The sequence below is a fragment of the Uloborus diversus genome, chromosome 3 (genome assembly GCF_026930045.1).
Source record: "Uloborus diversus isolate 005 chromosome 3, Udiv.v.3.1, whole genome shotgun sequence".
Lineage (NCBI taxonomy): Eukaryota > Metazoa > Arthropoda > Arachnida > Araneae > Uloboridae > Uloborus > Uloborus diversus.
Window position 1 is genome coordinate 118,869,650 of NC_072733.1, and position 27,059 is coordinate 118,896,708.

Sequence of the window (27,059 nt, forward strand, 5' to 3'; positions counted from 1 at the left end):
TGTAACATTCAAGAAATTCAAAAATTTAACTTGAGTTAATGAAGTTGTTGACATAGAAAATATTAAGATCAGAAGAAGAATATTAAAATAAGTCAAAACCAAATAGAAGTGCAACTGGCACCTAAGATAAGTTTTTTTTATTATTGTAGTAGTTAACTTAAAATTCATAATATTATTACGGCAGTTGTGAAAAAACAAAGCCAAACCAAAAATTTATACATGTTTACAATATCACATGTGTATTATTCTATCCTTTAGATGTTATAGTTATACCTAGGTTTGCTAGGTTCTAAAATGTTCAACTAGGACACTGGAATGACCCCCTACCCCAATGTAACAAGCATCAAAGCATCAATAAGGTATACACGGCTGGCTGGTTTTTTAGATGGTATCATTCGCTCTTTCTCATGCTATGAATAAATGGTTACGAATTATGGATCGTAATTCAAGGTAATAATAAATGACACAAGCAGATAAAGTTAAACTTTTTATTTCCTACATGTTTATATCGAAAAGTTACTTTCGTAAAAAGAAACACTTGGAATGAGGAATAAAAATTAGAACATATCGTTGCAGTATGCACAGAAAAATTACATAGCGCATGTTATAAGACTAAATTAAAAAAACAAAACACATCGCACATTTATGAAATATTCCCCATCATGTTAATTGGCCGTGTGAAAAACTCACACACATTAGTAAACTTAACTAACGTAATGAAGAGATTTTTGCGAGAATTATGATAGAGATTCCTTAACTATTTCTTCAACAAAAGTTAAACATCAGCAATAACTGTAAGTAATATAAATTATAAAACTTACCTCCTAAATAACGTAATTCCACAGGTCCAAGACCACCGACCACGTGGAATTCGACCCAACCACAGCCTTCTATATATCAGGCCTACGTGCTGTATTGCGCAATCGATGTCACGTGACCTCCCAGAGGCGATGAGCGGTAAATTCCCTTTAGTTCAAACAACGTTCGTGGACTAGCTGATCGTGGCAAAACAACTCTGGAATTAGTTAGCAAAGTAATAATTATTCGAAAAGTATGTGTGAATGTTCAGTTTACGTTTATCAGCAGTCTTTTAATGAAGACTTGGAATGATGTTCTTTTTTTCTTTCTTTGTATTGTTTTGCTTAACGCTGCAGAAGCCGTTGGGATGCTTTAGTAGTGAAAATTTAACGTTTTAAAATTTCGGAATATGTTTGGAAGCTACATTTTTGGACCGTAACACGTTTTCTAGAAGGTAGGTCTGATTATCAATGCTTTTTTTTTCTTAATAGAATCGATAATAAAAAATAAATACTAGTTAATTAATTTTCATGCTATACATTTTCATTACTTTCGATTTTAGTGACAAAGGTTTTTAGCCCCCACTTTGGGTAATAATTATATTTTGTAAATATTGTTTCAAGTAACTTTTTAGCATGAATTGTCTGAAGAGTGCGTTTTAGTAGAATACAATAGATAGCGGCATTTTAAAAAGACCAATTGTTTTATATTTTAAAGCAGCTTCTATTACTGTAAGGTACTGTATTCTATTACTGTAAGGTACACATTTTTATGTATGGTTTTTTTTTTCATGATATATATTTTTATTACTTTCGATTTTAGTGACGAAGCTTTTTTGCCCTCAATTTAAGCAATGATTATTTATTTTTTTTTTTGTATGTTTAAAGGAACTTTTTACATAAATTATCTGAAGAGTGCAGTTTAATAGATACATTAGACCGCGGCTCTTTAAAAGGGCCAACTGTTTCAACTTTTAAAGCACCTTCTATTTGTACAAATATATTTCAAAATGTTGTGGAAAATTTTTAGGAGGAATTCGTATCAAATGAAAATTAATTAAAGCTTTTAACAAATACTGGCGAGACATGCATTAGAAATCTGGTACATGATCATTACAATCTTTGGTCTCACAACATTTTCTTGATTTTGCGAAATGTAATGCAAGCGATATATAAAATACTGTTGTACAGTGATATTCCCATCAATTTTTCTGAGGGTTTACTCCCAATAATCCATTACGCACAATTCGTGTATGTGAGCAAATGCATGTCATAATATGAAAATTTATGAAGCTTGAGGGTATACTCTATATGTCTAAAAAATGTTTGAGGGTATACGGCGTATCGAGTATACCCTGTGGGAACACCTTATTTGAATAACTTTTCCAAAAAAAAAAAAAAAAAAAAGAATGAGAAGTAGTAATGAAAAAGTAGATAAAAGAAAAATAAAGAAGTTAACTCACAATAGATTCCCAGTAAAAATTTATGATAAATCCATACATTTTTTGCTCTGAAACATATGCATCAGTATTGTCATAATATATCAATTGTTTGGTTTGTTTCATTTGTTTAGATGTTCTGTAATTATTATTGAGTATTATAGCGATTCATTTCTCAAAAATGTATGCTGTTTTTTTTATTTTTAACAGAAAAATGTCTAAATATAGGTTTTTAATTCCAATTTATATTATTGTTTCATTTGTTTACATTTATATCAAAGAAAATCGATACTACTGTTAATCATTCGCGGGAAAAATGATTATTAGATTATGAATAACAATACGCACTTCCAGTTTATCTTAACTCATTTTACAATTTACAGTAAGCAAAATTTATTTCGTACTTTCTTTTACTTTAGGATTTAAATTTCAAGAGTATTTTCTTCATATCCATACAAATAAATTTTCATTTTCCTTTCTTATCTGTATATGTTGCGTAATAGTTTAATGTGTCATATGCATACAGTTTAATTTAATTTACTATTTAAGAACTATTTGTGTCGATATTAAATCTTAAACGATATAAAGTTTTAAATGGGAGATGTATCAGAGTACTTCATGTGAAAACCATTTACTTTCTCAATGGATTTTGAAAAAATCTTAAATTTTTATTCACGGTAGAGCTATTATGAGATGTAAACAAACCGCCTTCACCGGCGGCCATGTTGAATGAGCGCGCAGGCCTTGTGTTAAGATGGCTGTGACCCAACAATGCGCGCCAGTGAAAGAAGAAAGTTACAGTTAATCAGTGAGACGGGAAAACGGAAAAGTCTCAATTTTTTTTTTTTCCAACATCCACGTGCAAACTTAAACTTTCTTTTCTGGATTCATTTAAGTGTTTCATTTTTCAAATATGTGTCGAATTTAATTTAGTTTTTCCTTTTTAGTCAAGGTGAGCGTATTTTTGAACCTCAGTTTGGGGACATGTCCCAGAATTCAGGAACGATTTAGGGATACTTCTAAATAGTTTTGGGGACATATTGTGTATCTTCTTCAATATAATTGCATGTGTTTTCAACTTCGTTTTTTGTTAAGACAATTGGGACAATTCCCTGTAATTTTTACGTAGTTAAAAAAACAGGCACCGGTGCCACAGCAAGCGTTCTTAAACGATTGAGTCCCATCATGTTTTCAAATAGGGACTCAACCGTTTCGACCGTTGGCGCAGACTGCTCCATTGAAAGTTTTATGAGGGGGGAGGCTTTTGCTTTTGGGGGGTCTTCGTGATATTTCTGGGGGGGGGGGTGCGTCTTGCCCTTAAGGGGTTGGGCACCCCTGACTGTTCATAATTTTTTCTTAAACATTTTCGTATAAAAATAGGGCGATCATTTTTGCTACCTTAGCAGTTCTTTGCACTGCACTGAATTGCAATTTTTTTATTGGTTTTTTAAAAAAATCTTAAATAACAAAGGACAATATTTTATTAAAATACTAAATTAAGTCAAACAGGTCATAATAATTTATTATGATGTAAGCAATGATTACTTATGGACTATTTTTGGACATTAACGAAAAATTTGAGTTAGCTTATAACACCAATAAGATTTTCTTGTCAGGGGCGGACTGAGAACCACAAGAGGGCGCCAACCTGTGCCTCCAAAGAGCACAAAAAAAAGCAAAAAAAAAAAAAAAAGGTAAAGAAAAGAAAAAAAAAAGGGGGGGGGAGAAGCTAGTATACAGGATTAGGGGGTTAAAGAAAAAAAAAGTGAAGTCGAAAACGGTTTGTTTGCTCAAATAATAATAATAATAATAATAATAATAATAATAATAATAATAATAATAATAAGGAAGTTGCTCCAAAAAAGAAAATAAATTTGAATATTTTTTTAAAAAAAGTGTTTAGACGTGAAGGCAAAGAAGGCGCATTGGCGGGAGGGCGTATCGGCCGGCGCACAGTGGTGCCACAGTGGTAAAAATTCGATTTTCAAAAGCGCTTATTTCGATTATCTGGTTTATGATTCTCACACTATATAAGATACAGAATATAGGAACGGCATGCTTTTTTCAGCTGTATCGAGGGAATTCCCATTAATTTAGGCTCAAAGTCAGAATTATGTAAGTTTGACCAAATTCCACCCTACTCAAGATGAGTGATAAAAAAATGTAAAAGAGTTATCAAAAAATAATCAATTTTTTCCCCTGTTCTACGATGGTCAATTTAACCACTCATCAGTCAAACAGTGCAAAAAAATATTAGAGCGCTTTACAACGTTATAAGTTACGAATTTTAAATTAGCATTGAGAACAGCTAAGGTTACAAAAAAAGTTCCGGCCTCCTCCGCGATGGGGAAGGTTATTTATCAAACTAGGGGTGCTTAAGTAAACATTAGAACACAAATCATCTGCCTTTATCTGCCTATCCGATCATAACACAAAAAAGAAAGGAAATGGTTACAGTACGTATTTGTTTGTTGCACTATTTTGTTAATAGAATTGGCTCAGACAAAACATTTCCTCACGTCAAAACCTTATTTATTTGAGTTCAGTCTATTTGCTAACGTTGTCTAGTCATGAGCTCTATCAAAATTAAATACCGTGATTTGTGTGAGTGCTTGTGGAGTGGTACAAATTTCGACGTATTCCTTCGACAAAATCACCCGGAACTTGACGAAGGAAACATTTCTTTAATGCTGACAGCTCTTAGCAAGAGTTTCTTGCCTCATTTTAATAAAGAAAAAAGATAAAGTAAATCGAGATCGTGAGAGGTTCAAAAAAATGTTCAGCGAGTGGATGGAAAATGAATACGTTTTTCAACATACCAGAGCAGGAATCTACAGGTTGTGTTGGGGGACCAAGTAAAGACTCTGATGATTCTGGTGAACGAAGCAAAAAGAATATAATACGTAAACTTCAAGCATCGTACCAACAAAGCTTGATTAACGCAGCTGCGACACATGAAAAGCACGATAAACCCAAAGCTTTGTCAGCCGATCAAGTATTAGCAATATTTCTCCAGGCCAATCTGACAAAATATCAGTACGAGGTGATTCGACAAACACTAAAAGACCTTGGATGCCATGTATTTCCAAGTTATAAAAAATTAATCATCTCAAAGAAGCAATGCTACCTGATAATATGTTAATTAATGAAACATCTGCAGCTGTCCCTTTGCAGAATTTGCTTGACCATACAGCTATACGAATTCTGGAAGCAAAACCCCTAGGAGAACTAGAAAAATTAAATGAACATGAATTAATATTGACGACGAAATGGGGATTCGACGGTGCCTCAGATAAAAGTGAATTTGCCCAAAAATATTCGATCAGCAGTAACGAAATGAGTGACTCGAATTTATTCGTGACGTCCATAGTTCCTCTGAAGCTCACTTTTCCGATTGATGTTGATCAAAATGGATCGATTTGGGAAAACGGCCGACCTTCTTCAACAAGACATTGCAGGCCCTTGAGATACAGTTTCTAGAAAGAGACACTTGATTTGGCACGAGATGAAAAAAAAAGGGTTGAAGAAGAAATAGAGAAGTTGGAAATTACCTAAGTTGTGATCGGCATTAATGTCATCCGTATTCGACACACAATGGTGATGACAATGTTGGACGGCAAGGTAGCTAAAGCCATCACAAATACAAAGTCTGCAAGTGCCTGCTACATATGCAATGCCTTACCTTCGGAAATGAACGACTTAGCAAAAATCCAACAGAAACCTCTTAATGTGAATGCTCTCGAATTCGGTATCTCTCCATTAAAAGCCAGAATCAAGTTCATGGAATACATCCTTCACATTGCATACAACAAAAAATTCGAAAAATTGAGGACTACAAAAGAAACAAGAGAAATGCACGAAAACGAAAAGAAACGTATTCAACAAGAGTTTCTAGAGAAAGTCGGCATCAAAGAGGACTTTGTTAAGCAAGGTTGCGAATCTTCAAATAATGGCAACACAGCCAGACGTTTTTCCAATGATTGCAAGGTCACAAGTGCAAAAACGGGATTCGACGAAATTCTAATCCACCGGATCGCTACCATTCTGGAAGTCATAAACAGCAATGCAATGATTGACCAAGAGAAATTCCGACTATTCTCAAAAGAAACAACAGAGCTGGCCATTGAGAAGTATTCATGGTACTACATGCCATCCACAGTACATAAGAATTTGTTACACGGTGCTGAAATAGTGCAGAAGTCAATTCTCCCAGTCGAAATATTGTCAGAAGAGGCACAAGAAAGTAGGAACAAAGATTATAAGGCATTCGGGCTCACCAACTCGCGGAAAATGTCTCGTATATCCACCAAAGAAGACGTGTTCCACAAGCTACTGGAGACTTCGGATATTTTTATCACGAACATGAGACCCGAACCAAAGGAAAAGCATCTGGAAATCAGTGAGGCAGCTAAGGAACTGTTAATCTAATTTCCTTGAATTTGAATTGGTATGTATTCTTTCAATTTAAACAACTATTGACTAAGAATCTCAAGCTTTATTATTTTTGAAACTCTGAGGTCTTTAAGCTTCCTTGAAGGAATCATTTTAAGCAATATTTAATTTAAATATATGCTCAAAATACTTGTTGCAACTTGTTTTTATAAGTACAACCTGTTTTGGAAATTTAAAAAAAATATATATATATTTCCAATAGTCTTCCATTTCCTAATTAGTTATTTAATTAACTTCAAAATGTCAGTAAAAACAGTTGAATTTGATGTATTTTTTTGTTCTTTTTTGAATGAGACCGGCACCAGCTTTTTATGTTAACCCGTTCTCGAGATATTGAATTTTTTCCATTTTTTGGCCGGCCCCACTGTGCGGCGGCGGGGGGGGGGGAGGGGGGGTCCGCCCCTGATTCTTGTGCGAGCAGGGGCGGACTCGCACAATACTCTAATTTCCAACTCCCTCCGTACTAATACAAAAATTTGGGACACAGCGTCAAAAAAAAATTGAATTTGGTAACCGACGCTAAAATTCGAAGATTTTGTGGTCACCTTCTAACTTTTTTATTACAAAGTTCATACGATTTTCAGAAACAGTTCATATTTATTTGCGTGGCATAGCGAAACTTTAATGAGTTAATGAACATTAAAAGGCAAGTTTTAACTACGAACGCATTGTGTGATGAACGTGTTACTGAATAAATAAAAAAAAAAGATAATAACGTTTAGTAGATTAAATATACTAGAGGAAATTTCCGAATTGAACTATTTATATTTTACGCAAACTCTATATACGTTTTGAATATCACTCGGCATGGGCGTATCCAGAGAGGGTAGAGGGTGGCTGCTGCCCCTCCCTTCCAAATAGAAAATAATTAATATAAAATCAGAAAGAGGGAAATTTAAAAAAGAAGAATAAAGATAAATATGTGGTTTCTATAAATTTCTACACCTATCCATGAATTCGGTTGCAGTAACTTCGTGACTGATTTTAAGAAGAAAGTAGGAAAGTTATTTCTGTTTATTTGGGTTATATCATGAAGGTAACGCAAGGTTAATACTATTGCACCTAAAGTGCTTTTTGCGAACTCTCCAATTAAAAATGTTCTTTCTGCGCAAAAGTGTGCTCCTTCACGCGATTATGACTCCCCCCCCCTTTAAATTGTAAAAAAGTTTAAATTATAAAAAGAGATCCACTTTGGGTCCGTCATTTGAAAGTTTTACAAATGGGAGATGGGGGGTATATACTCAATGTTTATAGGGCAAAACAAGAAAATACACACACATATACAAATTAGGTGGTTTCCAAAATCAGCGCCGAAGGGGGGGGGGCAATTGATACCTGTCTCTTGATTGCCCAAAAGTCAGGTCTGCCCTTCTTTCACGCTTTCTTGCTTTCTGGGTCATTTCAAATTTTTCCTAGGGGGGCGGGGAGGGTATACTCAGCATATTATAGCGAGAAACAACAAACCATGTGCAGATTTTGGAAATATAAATTGAATTCATAAAGTCGGAAGGGGGAGGTTGGAGGAGGCTCAATTGCCCCTCCTAACCCCCTAAATAACGGGCCTGCTTTTGTGCTCCCTCTAGGGTGTAGGGCCCCGCATTACAGGGCCTGTGGGCATGAAGATCCGGGTCTGATTCTGTGGCTATCCATGATCTACAGAAGATTGTGATGTAAATGAGCATTTCTTAGTGATACAATAGCATGTCATGCTGCTTTTTTCCCCAAAGCTTACAGAAACTTTGGCCAACTAAGCCTGTTAAGTTGGCAAATATAAAAAAAAACATATAATAGCTTATTAAGGTTTCTACCTTTATATGCTTTCGAATCAGATCGAACAGCTAATAATCACAGAGATGCTTGAATCTAGCTTGCCATGCTATTACCGCACAAGCTAGCTCCATAGCAATTCATGTTTGCCAGCATAAAAAAGCATATAGTAGCTTATTAAGGTTGCAACCTCTACATGCTTTTGAACAAGCTTGCACAGCTAGCTAGCATATGATGCTTGTACATAGCTTGCCATGCTATTACTATGTAAGCTAGCTGCATATAAACTCATACTAGCTAGCATAAAAAAAGCATAAAATAGCTTATTAAAGTACCTACCACTATTTGCACTCGAACAAGCTTGCACAGCAAGTTAGCATATAATACTTGTACATAGCTTGCCATGCTATTACTTGTTAAGCTAGCTGCATAGCAACTTATGGTAGCTAGCATAAAAAATCTTATTAAGGTACCTACCACTACATGCTCTCGAATAAGCTTGCACAGCAAGCTAGCATATGATGCTACGACATAGATTGCCATGCTATTTCTATGTAAACTAGCTGCATAGCACATCATGCTAGCTAGCGTAAAAAAGCATAAAATAGCTTATTAAAGTACCTACCATTGCATGCTCTCGAACAAACTTGCACAGCAAGTTAGCATATGATGCTTGTACATAGCTTGCCATGCTATTACTATGTAAGCTAGCTGCATAGCAATTCATGCTAGCTAGCATAAAAAAGTATAAAATAGCTTATCATTGTACCTACCACTACATGCTCTCGAACAAGCTTGCACAGCAAGTTAGCATATGATACTTGTACATAGCTTGCCATGCTATTACTTTTTAAGCTAGCTGCATAGCAACTCATGGTAGCTAGCTTAAAAAAGCTTATTAAAGTACCTACCACTACATGCTCTCGAACAAGCTTGCACAGCAAGTTAGCATATGATGCTTGTACATAGCTTGCCATGCTATTACTACGTAAGATAGCTGCACAGCAACTCATGGTAACTATCATAAAAAAGCATAAAATAGCTTATTAAGGTACCTACCACTATATGCTCTCGAATAAGCTTGCACAGCAAGTTAGCATATGATGCTTGTAAATAGCTTGCCCCGCTGTTACTACGCACGCTAACTGCATAGTAACTCATGCTTGCTTGTATAAAAAAAGCATAAAATAGCCTATTAAGGCACCTACCACTACATGCTCTCGAGCAAGCTTGAACGGCAAGATAGCATGTGATGCTTGTACATAGGTTGCCATGTTATTACTACATAAACTAACTGCGTAGCAAATCATGCTAGCTAGCATAAAAAAGCATAAAACAGCTTATTAAGGTACCCACCACTACATGCTCTCGAACAAGCTTGCATAGTAAGTTAGCATCTGCATAGATTGGCATCAGGCACGTAGCTAGAACTTTGTTAAGGGGGGGGTCCAAGGTTGAGCGAGCTTCAAAAGAGGAAGCATGCTAAAGCAAAATTAGTAGCTCATATTCACGTTAAAAAAATAAATCCAATTAAAACTAATTATTAAAATATGATAATTAACTAAAATTAATTAAATAATTGAAATTGATGGAGCAATTGTTAAAATTAGTAAACAAAAATTTTACATTAAGTGGCAAAGAAATTATTGACAGTTTATAAAATTAACGTTAAACTAAAAGTTATCCCATACTAAGTTTCCAAACATGGATAGAAAAATTCCATCACATAAGCTTCCTCTGTTCTGATGCTTTGAAAATGAGGGATAGTATAATAATTCCTATTAATAAAAAAGTCACAATAAAAAAAAAATCGGAAAACGAAAACTGTTCTAGGGATTACTTGGAAAATGCAGGTGATAATTTAATAAAATATTAAAGCTTTGTAATATATTTCAAAAAAATATGTACAAGTCATTTTATTTGAAAAAATAAAGAAATCTATATCTATCGCGTCGAATGTATAACTGTATGAATGCTAAATAACGTAATTCCGTCACCCTGCCCGATTTGATCAAGATTTCTGGCAAAATTCAACCACCCTCTCGACGAAAATATTAGCAAGGTTTCATTTAAAAAGCTTGAACTAGTTCTTTATTTATCTACGTTTATAACATTCTTTTGATAATACGAAATTGAATGAAATTTCTAATTTTATCCGTTTTCTAATTATCATTTCTAACCATCATTTAAAATCTTGAACAAACAATTGTATCTCTTTGATGGACGGAGACTTCCTTTGATGCTGGAATCATTTTTTTTAAAAAGGCGTATTGCCGTTTCTTTTTTTTTTAATCGTTATTATTATTATTATTATTTTTTTTTTTTTTTTGCAACGAATTGGTAAAATAAGCTATCTTAGGATCCGCTATGGTATTATTTTTTCTAATGGGGCTTCGTTAAGAGGCTTTAGCCTTTTCGGACCTAGTGCGAACCACCGATGTGGCATCTAGTCTTTCAAATGCTACCATTAAGGCGCAGATGTGACTGGCACAAGAAATTTTGATGCCGAGTTTCCACCAGATGGAGACACTTGAGCTCTCTTCGATGCGAAACTGCACTAGGGGTTCAATTTTGTCAAGCCAAACGACTACCCGAGAGATCTTTTACCTATCGAGTAATGGAATGTATAATGAATGAAACTAAGCATCTGTGTATTTTTATTTTAACAACATTTTGGAAAAAATGCAAATGATTGCTTTTTATAAATGTTTTTTATAAGGTCATGAATGATTTGAACATTATTGGCGATTTTCCTCTGATGTTTTCAATTTGATGCTTCATTTAAAAGATCAAGAGGAGGCATCGCACCCACCTATCTCACCACCAAACACGAGTTCTGTTTATTCTGCTGATACAAAACAACTTCTGTACTTCAGTCTTTTTCAAATTAAAAATATGATTGTAAACAACTACAGGGAAAATGGCAATATGCTCTATTACGAATTATCGTGACAATATTTGATTATAACCTGGTTACTTTACTGTCTTTATTAGCAGTAAGCAAGTGTCAGACTCGAAAATTTCATAATTTGGAGTCAAACGTCAAATTTTGATCATTAAGGTAATCTTCGTCCCGTTTGAGATTGCGATAATACCGTAACATCAACTTAGATACATTTTCAACTATATGCAATATGAATAAAGCTAGCCAATTTTTGGAATCAAAACTTATAAGTTTCTTATAGCCTCTGTTTGTAAATTTTTTGCTCCTCAGTCATCTGATGTTCCAAAGTCTAAAGACAATCTTTTGTAAAAAATTCTTAGAATGATTGTGGTTAAAAATCCAGTAATGATTTAAATCTACCTTCCAAAATTCAAATAACAATAATAACACTTCTGATTCTCTCATTTTCAAATTGTTATAACTTCCATTTTAGAAGCAATTTTGTAATCATCCTGTATTCTCGAAAGCATATCATATTTTATAACGTAGGTATTGACTTTTTTTTCTTTCTTTTATGTCATGTTAGTAAAACATATTCTATTGCAAGAAATAGCAAAAAATTTTAACTTGAAGAAATTAAGAGTTAAAAAGAAATCTAATATAGAAGTGAAAAACACAAGAAAATTTACCTCGCATTCACCTTTTTTTAATTATTTGCTTGTAACTCAGTAAATAGCAGAAATTTTCACCAATTTATAGTTAAATGCACATGTCCGCTTTTTGTTACATTTAATGCTACCATCGCAATTTACTAATGATGGATGCATAGATGCTTAGTAAATAAATCCTCAGTACAATGGCGGTAAATAACGATTAGATAATTTATTCCAATGAAGCAAATACAAATATGCTTCTCTTGAAAAACGGAACAACATCGAAGAAAGATTTTTTTCTTCAGTTAAAAATGACTAACCGCTCTTCTCTTGGGACCATAGACTCACAATTCAGTAAGATTTAAAAGTACGAATTTCAAATAACTACTTTTAAATTACATGTGTTTATATGGCCGAACTTGCAATTTCATAAACTGATCACAGTAAAATATTTGAGTAATTTTCAGTTTCATTCTTCGCTTTATAAAATTTTGATACAGCGAAAAGTAATTTCGTTGCAACAACTTCAAATTTTATTTATTCACTTATTTTACCTTCAAACAAAAATACTTTTTGGACATTTAATATGTTTCACGGTCATGTTTAAATATTGAGTGGAAAAACATCCGTAAAAATCTAGTTTGTGCTAAAGATAAGACACAAATGTTCAAAAAAAAAAAAAAGAATTTTTCAGGATTACAGTTTAAAAGTTGTAAGCTTTCGGGGAGATAATTAATCTATTATTGTTAAAAACAAACTAAAAGTTTAAATAGGATTATTAATCAAAATATAAAATAAATCTGAAATGAATCATACCAAAAATATAAAGAACAAAAATTAGTTAATTAATAATTAATGTTTATTTTTTTCTCATCCTCAGACACGCGAAATGTGTAGAATTTCTTTTTCGTTGCTGTCTGAACTTAGTTTTTAAATGGGAAAACAAATTAACACATAAAATTGCTCGTATTATTAAGAAAACTTTAAAAGGAAACACTACAACTTACCTAGTTTGCGTAAACTTAATTTTCTTTTGATTACAATTTCGTTCAAGATATGTTTCCTGTAAGTGTGTGGTAGAAAGATACTGTGTGTTAAAACAGAAAATAATAGGAATTTCAATTACTGATTCACCAGGGATGCACCTCACTCTGGCTGTCCTTCGTGCAGCATGTGTCTAGGAAATCAATTCCAAACGGGAAAGGAGTCGAAACAAAAAAAAAAAAAAAAAAAAGAAAGAAAGAAAGAAAACCACCCCAAAGAGACTGGGGAATGTTTGTTGACAATTACTTTGCCGATGGTAATCTGGTGGACTGAGGGAAAGGGGCCGAATTTCAAGGTCACAACCCTGCTGGGTTGAAAGAATACGGAAATTCTTCGTTTTCGGACGCAGTAAGCAACACAGTAAAAGACAGGCGGCAACTGGGAAACTGCAGTTATTGCACGAGGTTCTCGTGTTCTGAATTGACTCGGATGCGGGAAAACTGCTGATTAATGGGAATATTTAAGGGGAAAATACCGGGTTTCATAAAATTTCTCTCTTTGGAAAATTTTTGTTGACGTGAGGTGCAACAACCGAGAAAAAGCAGACAATGTTCTTTCGGGAAGGGGGGGGGGGGTCCGGACCCCATGGACCCCCCCCCCTTGGCTACGTCCTTGTTGGCATGCTATTTCTATGTAAGCTAGCTGCATAGCAAATAATGCCAGTTAGCATAAAAAAGCATAAAATAGCTTACCGTATTAACCCTCATTATCCGGCGTGTCGGAAAAAAGCAAGGTTCACCAGCATGCTGGGAAATTCGAATTTTCCGGCATGCCGTATGATTCGAGGTTTATTTTGCAACAAAAACAAAAGTAAATTTCCCCATTCAGTTCCAAGAAAGCAAACCACTTTAAGGAAAAAAATAGATAAATCTCGAAAGTAAACTTCTTTAAAAAAAAAAAAAAATGTATTGCCTATAATATGTGCTGCTTATTTATGGTAGGTCATTATGAACTGATTAATGATATGCCAATAAAGTAATCAAATTCAGAAGCAATAATCGTCACTGCGACTTGTTTATATATTTTTTCAAATAAATTATTTTAGGTTCCTTTTAGAGAGGTATGTTTATTTTTTAGTTATTGAATAGCTATGGTAAATTCTTTAGCGGGAGGTAAATTGCTGCTTAGATTCTTGCTTACTTAGTTTTAATTTAATTTTTAAAAAATTATTCTTTATTAACCGACGAAAAAACGGAGGAGGTTCTCAATTCGACACGTATATATATATTTTTTTTAATGTATGACCACGCATAACTTTTTACAGAACAGTCTGATTTTGATAATTCTTTTTTTATTGGAAAGGGTATACCCCGAAGGTGGTCCCATAAAAATTTTGAAAAAAAATTCCTACCTAAGGGTGGGAAAAGGGGGTTGATTTGTTGTTCACTCACAGATTTTTAATGTATGACCACACATAACTTTTTACAAAATAGTCCGATTTTGATAATTCTTTTTTTATTGGAAAGGTTATACCCTGAAGTTGGTCTCATATAAATTTGGAGAAAAAATTCCTACCCTAAGGGTGGGAAAAGGGAGAGATTTGTTGTTCATTCACAGATTTTTTTGTATATGACCACACATAACTTTTTACAGAATAGTCCGATTTAGAATATTCTTTTTTTTATTGGAAAGGGTATAGCCTGAAGTTGTTCCTATATAAATTTGAGGGAAAAAATCGTTCCCTAAGGGTGGGGAAAGGGGGGATATTAGTAGTTCACTCTAAGATTTTTTGATGCTGAATTGGGTATAACAAAAAAAAAAAAAAAAAAAAAAACCTCACGATGAATGAGATGCAGACTTGTATGTCTCTCGTGTGTACTCTCTTGAGCAGGTAAACGACAGTATCTGCAGAAATGAGTTTTCGAGATATTTGAAGAATTGTGCGCTGGATTCAGTACTATCAACTGGGAAATGTTGGAATTATATTTTTTTTTAGCGGAAACCAAATAAATTAATTTGTACAACAAAGCTAACGTACAAACAATGATGACAAAATGCAAAAAAAAAAAAAAAAAAAAAAGATAAAATTGCAGTTATAGCCCTTTACCTGCACACGGTAGTGTAGACTTCTCAATCTCTGGTACTTGTGATTAGGGTTAGTTTTCAGTGCCAGTCGTCAAACATTTTTTATATTCAGGATTTGTATGAAAAAATAGGGCGAAGTTTAGTGATGGTGACATACTATTTTTAACCGACGAAAAAACGGAGGAGATTCTCAAGTCGACACGTATATTTTTTTTTTTTTAATGTATGACCACACATAACTTTTTACAGAATAGTCCGATTTTGAATATTCTTTTTTTATTAGAAAGGGTATAGCCTGAAGTAATTCCCCTATAAATTTGAGGGAAAAATTCCTACCCTAAGGGGGGGGGGAGAGGGGGTGATTAGTTGTTTACTCCAAGATTTTTTGATTCTGAGTTGGGTATTACAAAAAAAAAAAAGCTCACATTGAATGAGCTTCAGACCTGTATGTCTCTCGTGTGTACTGCCGTGGGTAGGTAAGCGGCAGTATCTGCAGAAATGACTTTTCGAGATATTTGAAGAAATGTGTGTTGGATTCAGTAGTACTAACAATAAGAAAATGTTGGAGTTATATATTTTTTTCAGCGGAAACCAAATAAGTTAGTTTGTACAACAAAGCTAACGTACAATAGATGACAAAATGCAAATTCGTCAGCAATTTGTGTTATCGTAGAAATATCAATCACAGTAGGAAAATGCACACGAGCATCTTTATACAGTGCATTATTCTTTAGGAGCCACTGCAATGCCACTTGAAGTTTACCAATATCAATTTGAAACTCCCTAGAATGTTCTAAATTTTCACGACTTTCTACTACGAGCACTAATCCAGTTTGATTAGGTTCAAGCGGAAGTTGTTCCGCCAGCTCGACCACATCCTGAGCAAAAAGGATTGCCTGCCCTTTGCACCAGTCTTGGCTCAAACGATTTTGAACTTTTATTATTTTAAGAAATGGCACTACTCTGCAAATAAAACGTTTCTCAATTTCCGATAACTCATCAATTTCTGTAGGTATTGCAGCTACCGACATTTTGTTCCAATAGGCCTGGGGAGGAGTTTCATGTTTTTTAATATTGTTTGAGCATCGTGAACAAGTAATTATATTACCTAAAGCTACCAGTTCGTTAGGCAAAATAGAGCCTAAATTTTTAGTTTGCAATTTCCTACGTTGCTGAGGATACAAATTTTTTTTTGCATATTGAACACGAAAAGTCAGCATAAACATTAATTGATTTCTTAAAGTTTTCTGCGTTACACTGGTTTCTTCGATCGCGAGCTGCTTGTCGCATGGCGCTCAGACGATTAGTTCTCTCCTCGGAAGATTCGTGAAGTACCACCATTGCTGAACGGTTACGAGCAGCATCCAAACGCAGCATACGTTCGTCCTAATTTCATTTGAAACTCGCTCTCTTATCAGATCTAAACGATGAGCGCGTTGCTCTTCACTCTCATTTGAAAGTCGCTCTCTTATCAGATCTAAACGATGAGCGCGTTGCTCTTCACTCTCATTTGAAAGTCGCTCTTTTATCATATCTAAACGACGAGCGCGCTGCTTATCACTTTCTTGCAATAACCTATCGTTATTGTAGCTTCTCATTCTAGACAGTCTTTCCTCGCGCTGACCTAAACTCTCCTGTGAATGTGTTAATGTAATTCTCTTTCTGTTTGCTTCCAACCTTTTTTCTTTCTCATTAATAGATTCTTCTAAACATCTTTTCCTCATCCGAGCAGCATTTTTTGTAGGCCTACCTATGTTAGTATATAAAGCCTGCTTTTTTAAAATTATTTATGTAACACAACAGATAATTGTTAAAATACGATTATATATATATATATATATATATATATATATATATATATATATATATATATATATATATGTTAATAGCTAAAGTAAGGTAGGTAGATATTTTAAAAGTAATCAAAAATATAAGCATGCAGATTATAGCCACATTAGTAGCTTATAGCCACAAAAAATTATAAAATAAAAACTTTTTAACAAAAAAATTGAACCGCCGAAAAAACTGAAAAGCAAAAAATAATAAACCATTTTAATTAAACCTTAATAACTAAGTTCTTAAACTGATGTAAGTATACCTAAGTATATATTTTTGTAATAATTTAGAGTTTTTAATTAACCTTAATAACTCAGTTCTTAAATTAATGTAAGTATACCTAAGTAGTTTTGAGTCGGTGCCAAACAATAAATAAACAAAGATCCCTAAATTACCTAAATTTAAAGAAATAACCAAATAAAATTAGCAATGTAATGTGAAATGTCCGGCGATAAACATAAATGTTTCAAAAAATGCTCCCTCCACACGCCATCATTAAATCATGAATACTAGTAGATCGTATACAACAAAAAGTACCTCTCGTTGGAGCTTTGAAACCTTTGGGACCTCGCACGAGAGAGGCAAACAACCAGTGAGAAAAATCTTCAGGATCATGTATGCAATTAACGGCTACAGTTGTTATGCCATACTTACGCTGAATAATACTATGACCCACAAAACCATTTATTTGAGCTTTTACAAGATGAGAAATCCTTCTTCAGTATGATGAACAATGATATAAACATTTTGACTGTTGTATATGAGGCAAAAGCTCAGTAGCAGCCAAATACTCGACACGTGCTTCTTCGAGACCACTCGACCACGTTCGGGTTTAACTTCGTGAACGCTCGGCATTTTCCGGCGAAGGGGCGTGTCGCCATACGCCACCGCTGCGCCTCACGCTTTACAAAAATAATTAATTTGCTTGTTTGGCACCGACTCAAAACTACTTAGGTATACTTACATTAATTTAAGAACTGAGTTATTAAGGTTAATTAAAAACTCTAAATTATTACAAAAATATATACTTAGGTATACTTACATCAGTTTAAGAACTTAGTTATTAAGGTTTAATTAAAATGGTTTATTATTTTTTGCTTTTTAGTTTTTTCGGCGGTTCAATTTTTTTGTTAAAAAGTTTTTATTAAATAATATTTTTCTTGTTAAAATAACAAATGACGGTGTTAGTAAATATTTTTGCAAAATGAAAATGTTTATTAATACTAATAAGATATGTATAGAACTTATATTTATTTTTAATCTGAACATATATCTTTTATAGTATTTTTTTTTCCTAACCTCCATTTTTCCGGCATGCCGGAAAGGATCAGACAAGTGTTACTGAAAATCTGGTGACCCGCGAATTTTGCGGCATAACAGATTATGCCGGGTAATACGGTATTAAGGTACCTACCCTACATGCTTTCGAACAAGGTTGAACAGCAAGTTAGCATATGATGCTGGTGCAAAGCTCACCATGCCATTACTATGTAAACTAGCTGCATAGCAACTAATGCTAGCTAGCATAAAAAAGCTTAAAATAGCTTATTAAGGTTGCTACCTTTACATTCTTTCGAACAAGCTTGCGCCGCTAATTAGCATATGATGCTTGTACATAGATTGCCATGCTATTAATATGTAAGCTAGCTGCAAGGCAAATCATGCTAGCTAGCATAAAAAAGCATAAAATAGCTTATTAAGGTTGCTACCTTTACATGCTTCCGAACAAGCTTGCACCGCTAATTAGCATATGATGCTTGTACATAGCTTGTTATGCTATTACTATGTAAGCTAGCTACATAGCAACTTATGCTAGCTAGCATAAAAAGGAATAAAATAGCTTATCAAGGTACCTACCACTACATGCTCTCGTACAAGCTTGCCCAGCAAATTAGCATATGACGCTTGTACATAGCTTGCCATGCTATTACTATGAAAGCTAGCTGCATAGCAAATCATGCTTAGCCAGCATAAAAAAAGCATAAACTAGCTTATCAAGGTACCTACCAGTACATGCTCTCGTACAAGCTTGCCCAGCTAATTAGCATATGATGCTTGTACATAGCTTGCCATGCTATTACTATGAAAGCTAGCTGCATAGGAAATCATGCTAGCTAGCATAAAAAAGCCTAAAATAGCTTATCAAGGTACCTACCACTACATGCTCTCGTACAAGCTTGCCCAGGAAATTAGCATATGACGCTTGTACATAGCTTGCCATGCTATTTCTATGAAAGCTAGCTGCATAGCAAATCATGCTAGCTAGCATAAAAAAGCATAAAATAGCTTATCAAGGTACCTACCAGTACATGCTCTCGTACAAGCTTGCCCAGCTAATTAGCATATGATGCTTGTACATTGCTTGACATGCTATTACTATGAAAGCTAGCTTCATAGCAAATCATGCTAGCTAGCATAAAAAAGCATAAAATAGCTTATCAAGGTACCTACCACTACATGCTCTCGTACAAGCTTGCCCAGCAAATTAGCATATGACGCTTGTACATAGCTTGCCATGCTATTTCTATGAAAGCTAGCTGCATAGCAAATCATGCTAGGTAGCATAAAAAAGCATAAAATAGCTTATGAAGGTACCTACCACTACATGCTTTCGAACAAGCTGGAACTGCTAATAAGCATAAGATGCTTGTATATAGCTTGCCAAGCTATTATTGTGTAAGCTAGCTCTCTAGCGTGTGATGCTTGCTAGCATAAAAAAGCATATCATAGCAGAAATATCTAGCAAACATAGCACAAAATAGCAAAAACTAGCATATTTTTGTTGCTAGTACTAGCAAAAATTTTGACCTGGGATGTGACTTCCCTTATTAATTACAATAATAGTTTCTGAAGCATAATCTTATTTAATTTTTTTCTATTTCATTTCTTCAAAACTTCTCGTGTAATTTTTAAGCGCTGCAGATAATTTTTTTTTTTTTGAGTTACTGTAAAAAACTATATTGTCGTTACAATTTTTCTAATTTTTTGAAGTTTCAATTCATTTTGGTTTATTTAAAAATAAAACGTTGAGATTTTGCTCAGAATTCGCGTTGCTATTAAATGCTTTGAATTATAAAAATCCGAGCTAATTGGGACCATAGGTAGCTCGGATTTTCGAAAAATAACCAAGAAAAAACAGTTTAGGAAAATAGCATGCCGTTGAATCAAATAAAGTGTTTATTCGACATGCATTAACATAACACACTACAGTTCATTACGCTAAAATATCCAATTACATTTTGAAACAAAATTTAACAAAAACTAACTCTCATTGTTTGCTGAACATAAAGGACAATGTATTAAAACATCATGCGTGTGGGTTCGGATTTTTGACATTGCTAATCATACCCCAAGTTGAGAACACCTTTTGTATTTGAATTCACTCACGGAGATATCCGTAGAATTTTTTTCAAGGCGTGAAAATCAGGGCTAGAAAAATCTTTAAAATTTTACATGCCCTTCTGGGCATGTTTATCTAAAAAATGCATGCCCAAATGAAATTTTTACAAGCCCAGTTTTTTCTACTGTATATTAATAAAAACATTTGAATTTGTCGTATAGCACTAATGGGACATAAAATAATTTTAACAACTTTATATGATGTCTAATGATTTTATGTTTGTCCAAATATGCTTTTAGCGGCACCATCTACTATCTATTAAAATCTGTTCGCGTCCGTCTGTCTGTCTGTCTGAAGATCGATCTTCTCGAGAACCGCTGCGAATCGAGAGTCAAACGAGATACCGATCATCTACTATATATTAAAATCTGTTCGCGTCCGTCTGTCTGTCTGTCTGTCTGTCTGAAGATCGATCTTCTCGAGAACCGCTGCGAATCGAGAGTCAAACGAGATACCGATCAACTCGAAATTTTCCAAAGAAAACAATAGGACCAATCTCGTAATTGTGCGACTTTAATTAGCGGAGATATTAATTAAGACGTTAATTAACATAACGTTATTCAGGAATTTTTATTTCTTTCCTGTTGCCATTTTGCATATGCGTGAGCAAGTAAAATTCTAATAATTGTTTTAAAAAAGATTTTTTTGGCTGCTGTCCAAATCTTAAAACAACGTTTCCATCTAGAATTTCATTTTAAATTAGTTTAACATTGGTTGCCGTATTCGGACATAGCCTTTATTTTATCGTCTGTCCTTTTTTTATTTTTTACATTCAACGTTCTTAACTCTTTTCAGCATATGAAAGTTGTTTCTTTAGCTATGTTTATTGATTGTAGTGTAAGTTTATCATTCACCGGCCTCATATTTTAGGATCTCCGACTAATTATGTTTATTTTGTTGGACTTTTTCCCGTCACATGGATGAGTTTTCGAATTGTAACAAGTCTCTTTTTCTTTCCTGTTTCTATTTTTAAAATACAGTTTATATCGTTAAAAGAACATATTAAATTAAGAATGTTTTGATTTCTATGTGAAACAGAGTTGAACAAAAAAGATTGTTTTTAAGGATTTTAACTAAAGCTAAATTGGAATCTGATGACTTGGTTAAAATTAATGCTTATTAGTAGTTATTTAGTCTTGGTGCTTTAGTTTCACGTAATCAACCAAAAAGTATGTGTCGTTCTATGTAAAAAGCTGATTGTAATTGTACATAAATAGTTCAGATATAGTCTATCAGATGTAATTCATTTTAACGTGAGCACAGATTATAGTTGATAATGCATATATTTTCAACTTTTGTGCTAATTGAAAATACTCATAACATGTATCATTGATAACTATGATTAACGTTAAAGAGATTTTTGTCAAAAATATGCTCTACTGGTGTTTTGCAAACCTTGCATTACGCGTATTTTTTTACTCCTTAGCGCTTTAGAAACTGATGTCAGAGTAATACAAAAACATCAATTGGACATCTCTTTCATTTTTTAAGTAGCCCGTGCAACGCCGGGCACGCAGCTAGTTTGAAATAAATTTTGAGCTCCCATACTTTTTCAATAAAATATGAAGTAATAAAGTTTTAGGAAGAAATATTTGATTGAAAAATTACATGCCCAGCCGGGCAAATAAGGGTAAAAGATTCACGCTCGATTGGAATTTTTACATGCCCCGGGCATGTCAGGCAATATAATTTTCGAGCCCTGGTGAAAATACTCCTTGACGCTTTTTTAGGAGTGAAATACCTTTTCAAAGTATAATTTTCATTAGCTCAGCATAAAAAAAAAAAAAAAACAAGCATCAAGTTAATATTATTTTAATTTACATCCTATTATAGAACGATTTATACACAATGAACGATGTTAAGCAAAAATGAGTTAACTCACAAAAATTCAAAAAAAAAAAAAATATTCGCATAGGTTGGTAGATAAACTGACATACTATATAGGATACAAAAAAAAGATTTTTGCCAAAATTCTGTATTTACTATTCCATCTATTGAACAAAATGTCAACCTACTTTTAAGAAACTGGGCATTGATGCTCATCTTTAAACTCAAGTTGCTCAAAAGTACTGCTTGGTGGCTTGACCAAATTTTGCATACCACTGTCTAATTCTCAGTTTTTTATAATTATTAATTTTATGAAACTGTGACAGTTTCAGTTTTCAGCTGTCACACACGTTACAAGCAAAATTAATAATTAATTATACTAAACGGAGAATAATTATGTTGTGTATGGAATTGTTTTATAAAAAGACGTAAAATAAGATAATATTAAACACTGCTTGATTCCCCCCCCCCCCCTTGATGCTGAGCTAATGAAAAATAACTTATTAAAGAAAAAATAATATAGAAATGTCACACACGTTACGGTGAAAACGCACTTTAATGGAATATTCACTGCAAAGTCATCGTATTTTTTGAAAAGTATCTACAGAGCTCTTTGCTGATTATAGTTTAGTTTTTCATAATAATCCCTTTTTAAGATTCTAAATTGTACGTTGTACTTTTCCAATTGTAGGAAATTAATATTATGACTTTTAGTGTTGCGAAAACTCCTTTTGATTTTAGCTGATCATTCCATAAAATAAGACCGAAGTGAATGAAATATATGAAGTGGATGAAAATTATTGCTTCTGTGTCAGTATTTGCTTCAAAAAGATTTACAGCATCCATGGTGTAACGCGTAATCTTCAATGAGCCCTTTTATCTGTTGTACGGTACTGTTGAAAGCTTTTTATCAGAGATGTTTGCTCAGGTAATCGAGATAATTCGTTGACAGAATAAACATAAGTCTAGCCAACTTGTTATATTGTTATATATTATTAAAGATATTTCTTAAGTAGGAAGCAATATCATGGGTTGCTTATTAAATTTGCTATTTTTTTCCAACAAAATTGAAAACGTGCTTTTTTTCCCAGAAATTTTCTTTGCGTCTTCTTCTGATTAGAGAAAGCTTTTCAATGTATTTTAATTTATGTATTTAACTATTCGATCCTAACTTCCGTTCCGTTATATAATAGAATCCTGAAAACTAGACCTAATGTAGACCGAAAAGTGTTCGATTTAGTGAAAACTTCAAGCGCAATGGCACACCCTCCCCCAAATACCAAAAGTCCCACAACAACGACAACCCTAAAAAAAAAAAAAAAAAAAACCTTAAAACACCCCCGAAAATTTCCTGCCTGCGCCGTGACTCCTCCCCCCCCCCCCCCCCGGTGGGCATCCCTATGTATATGGGAATGGAAATGATCATGAATTACCTGAAATAATAATCTCTATCCTTGAGAAAAAATTTAATTTCGTATGTACGGCATGTACTCCTTTTTTTTTATTATTCCGTTTGATTTTATAAAGAAAAGTTGAACGATGTTGTAAACCACACTAAGTGAATATCTTCAAATAAACGGACTTGTTTGAAAGCACTCGTGGTTCCACAAAACCTGGCACTGTAGACGATAGGGTGTCCGAAATAGTTTACCTAATTGACGAAAGGGGTGCAGCTTATCAGACATTTCCTGCAGTGCTGAGTCAGAGTTATCGATCCAACACTGCTAGTGAGTACTCCAACCCCTTTCTTTTTCCAATAAATCCATTTAAATTACTCCCTACGCATGAAAATAACAATGAAGTCTGAAGCTAAGCCTGTTTCAAAGTTTCGCCTTTGTTGATTCCGAAAAGCAAATCCATTCACGTACATTTGATGTAATTGGAAAAACTTTCCGAGGATTCCGTATTCTTTCTAGAGGTGGGCAATGTCGTTCTTTTTAATGATCTGTTCATCAGAGGATCGTTCATTTTTTTGATCCGTTCATTCAACTCGTTCATTCGAACGACTTCGTTCATTTAAAAAAGTTACAGGTGATCTCTCTGCACGACATACTCTACTCATGTACATTCAAAATGCTTCACTAGAACAGTAATATTCTTTGAAAGAAAAATAACTAAAATCATCTAAAAGTAAGAAAATATGCCCGTGAAAAATGAATCAAAAAAACTTAAAATCAAGTTTAGGTGTATAAAGCAATTATAGTTCATTTTGTAAGATGTTTCTCAGCTGCCGAATGGTAAGATATGTTTTCCATTCCAAAAATCGCAGTTTTCATTTCAGTGTGTCACAAAATTAAGTTATTAAATATTACTATATAAAAAGTAATTACAGACAATTTGCGAAATTGAACTTAAGTAAAATAGTGCACTAATTTGAAATAGAAATATATCCCCAAGTGTAGTATGATCACAGGTGAAAATAAATCAAACATGATTTTGAATGTGTACTTTACGTTACATTTAAAAAAAATGTAAATCACGAAATCAATAAAACAGAGAACTACAAAATAAAATCAAACGTATGAATTAGGTTATAACATAAAACACACGATAATTAAGAATTTTTTTTCAACTTTGTGCGTTAAATATACATAAACTTAACAACAATATTATCATAAAACGGCTGCTTTTTAAATAAAAACCGGCGTAAGTTGTCGAAACTGACCTTTTTTAACCTTTAAAAAAAAAAAAAAAAAACTGTCAACCATGACATCTACCGAAAAGAAAGAAGTGCGTTCCTTCAATTTTTTTTCCAGGTATAGCACTGTATACATACATGTACCAATGGTATCACCAATAGACCAGTATAGCGAAAAAGATAACAACAAATATATTGATAGCTCAGCCGGAGTACCGGATATCTTACTTCAAGAAATAAATAAATAAATAAATAAATAAATAAAATAAAATAATTAAATAAAGACTCGCCAAAATATTGGGAAGCTTCAAAATTATTCCACAGCACCAATGAGAACAGAAAAAAAACGCAACTTTTAAATGGGGGAGGAGGAATTAGACAGTAGTAATCTTTATTAAAAATCTCTGGATAACGTAAAATAAGCAACTTGGATGTCGCCAAGTCAAAAATAAAGCCAAATCAATGTAGATAGGAGGGATATGTATAGAAGATAAAAGGATCTCCAAAAAAGTGATAAAAGGTATTTTTAGAAATAATTTTGGCTTCAGAAAGAGTGAGAAGAATTTTAGCAGGTGCGTGGGCAGGAGGTGGAAAGTCCAAATATTTTGTTAATAACCCAAACTTACACAAAACATTCCCAATGGAAATTGCGAATGAACGGCAACGGTTAAAGAAATATGAGGAATAAAGCAGAAAGTAAAAATTTTCGAAATGAATATATTGTAGTGCACTGAGAAAAAGGAAATTTGAGATTGATTAAAAAAAAAAAATTTGAAAATGAATATAATTCAAAAAAAAAAAAAAACATGCGATTTTGTCAATACAATGCATCTATACAATGTTCCAAACTGCTCACCGTTCAAAAGAACGGTCGTCATTTTTACTTCCTTTTACAAAAAAGGAAGTATTGTATTCGCGAAAAAAATTTCACTCTAAAATCGACCTTAATTTCCATTTTACTCACCCCCGAATGAATGTTGAGTTTTTTTTTTTTTCGACTCAACCACACGTGGATAAGTGCCCAAGAACGTATAGACACGCGAAATATCCATTTTGACGATTTCCGAGTTAATTACAACGAGTTTTCTCGTGACGTCTGTATGTACGTATGTGCGGATGTATGTCGCATAACTCAAGAACGGTATGTCCTAGAAAGTTGAAATTTGGTACGTAGACTCCTAGTGGGGTCTAGTTGTGCACCTCCCCTTTTGTTGCATTCGGGTGTTTCTAAAAGGGTCTTTTGCCCCTTTCTGGGGGGAAATCATTGTTCAATTCGATGCAAACTCAAGTGGGTGTTATCATTTGACGGACACGGCGATATATCGCCAGTCTTTTGGTCGCCAAGTTTTGTCGCCAACTTGGCGACAAATTTGGCGCTTTTATTATTATTTTTTAAAATCTGATTTCAATTTGGCCACTGTTGGTGATATTTAGAGAGTAAACTATTGAATCACATTAAAACTGCCAGTAATGGGGAAATGACATTAAATTGGAGTAAAAGGAAGTCATGTGCTGCACACATCAGCTTGTTTAGGTGAACGAACGGATCCTTTCATTTTAAGGATTCGTTCTTTTTTACCCGTTCGTTCATGAACGACACATCCCTAATTCTTTCTCGAAAGAGATTTTAATTTATGCGCTGAATACTGGTTGAAATGAATTGTTATTGTGTGATGCTATATTTAGAAATGGAAGAATAAAGAGAAGAATAGGGAAACTATTGCTTATTCTCCGTTAGTAAATTGCACTATTTCCTCATTGATATTCAATTGATAAACAATAGTCACTTCTCTTGGAACTATTTGATGTGCTTAGAATTTCCTCTTGCAGTTAGAAAAATGGTACAAAATACAATTTTTAATTTATCAAACAAATAGCATTTCTAGGCATTTATAAAGCGTAATATTTATTCTCAAGAAGAACAACTGAAGCCCAGGTTTTGATGCACTTTAGCCACTACAAAAGTGACTGTTGCAGTTTTGTACAAAATTAAAAGCTGTTGTGTTTTTGTCAATCTATATATATAAAAATGAATGTTTGTCTGTATGTCATCCATGAACTCAAAAACTACCCGGCAGATTTGGCTGAAACTTTCACCGTTTGTTATTTTTTGGTACTGGGAATGTTTATAGACCAGTTCGAAAAAAATCCGATCGATAGTTCCTTTTTTATTCCAATTTAAGTCACAATCCATTGGATAAATACGAATAAAATTATCGGCTGCAGAAATTAATTCGCGTGAAAGATCTCATTGATAAGAAGTTAGCTGTTGCCATTTTTCTTGAGTTTGAACAAAT

General features: G+C 33.7%; 1 protein-coding gene across 1 annotated transcript in view; it reads left to right on the forward strand.

Annotated features, from left to right (window-relative positions):
• LOC129218165 (plastin-1-like) overlaps positions 1 to 27,059 on the forward strand; it is a 274,415-nt gene that overhangs the window by 58,736 nt on the left and 188,620 nt on the right. The window lies entirely within an intron of this gene.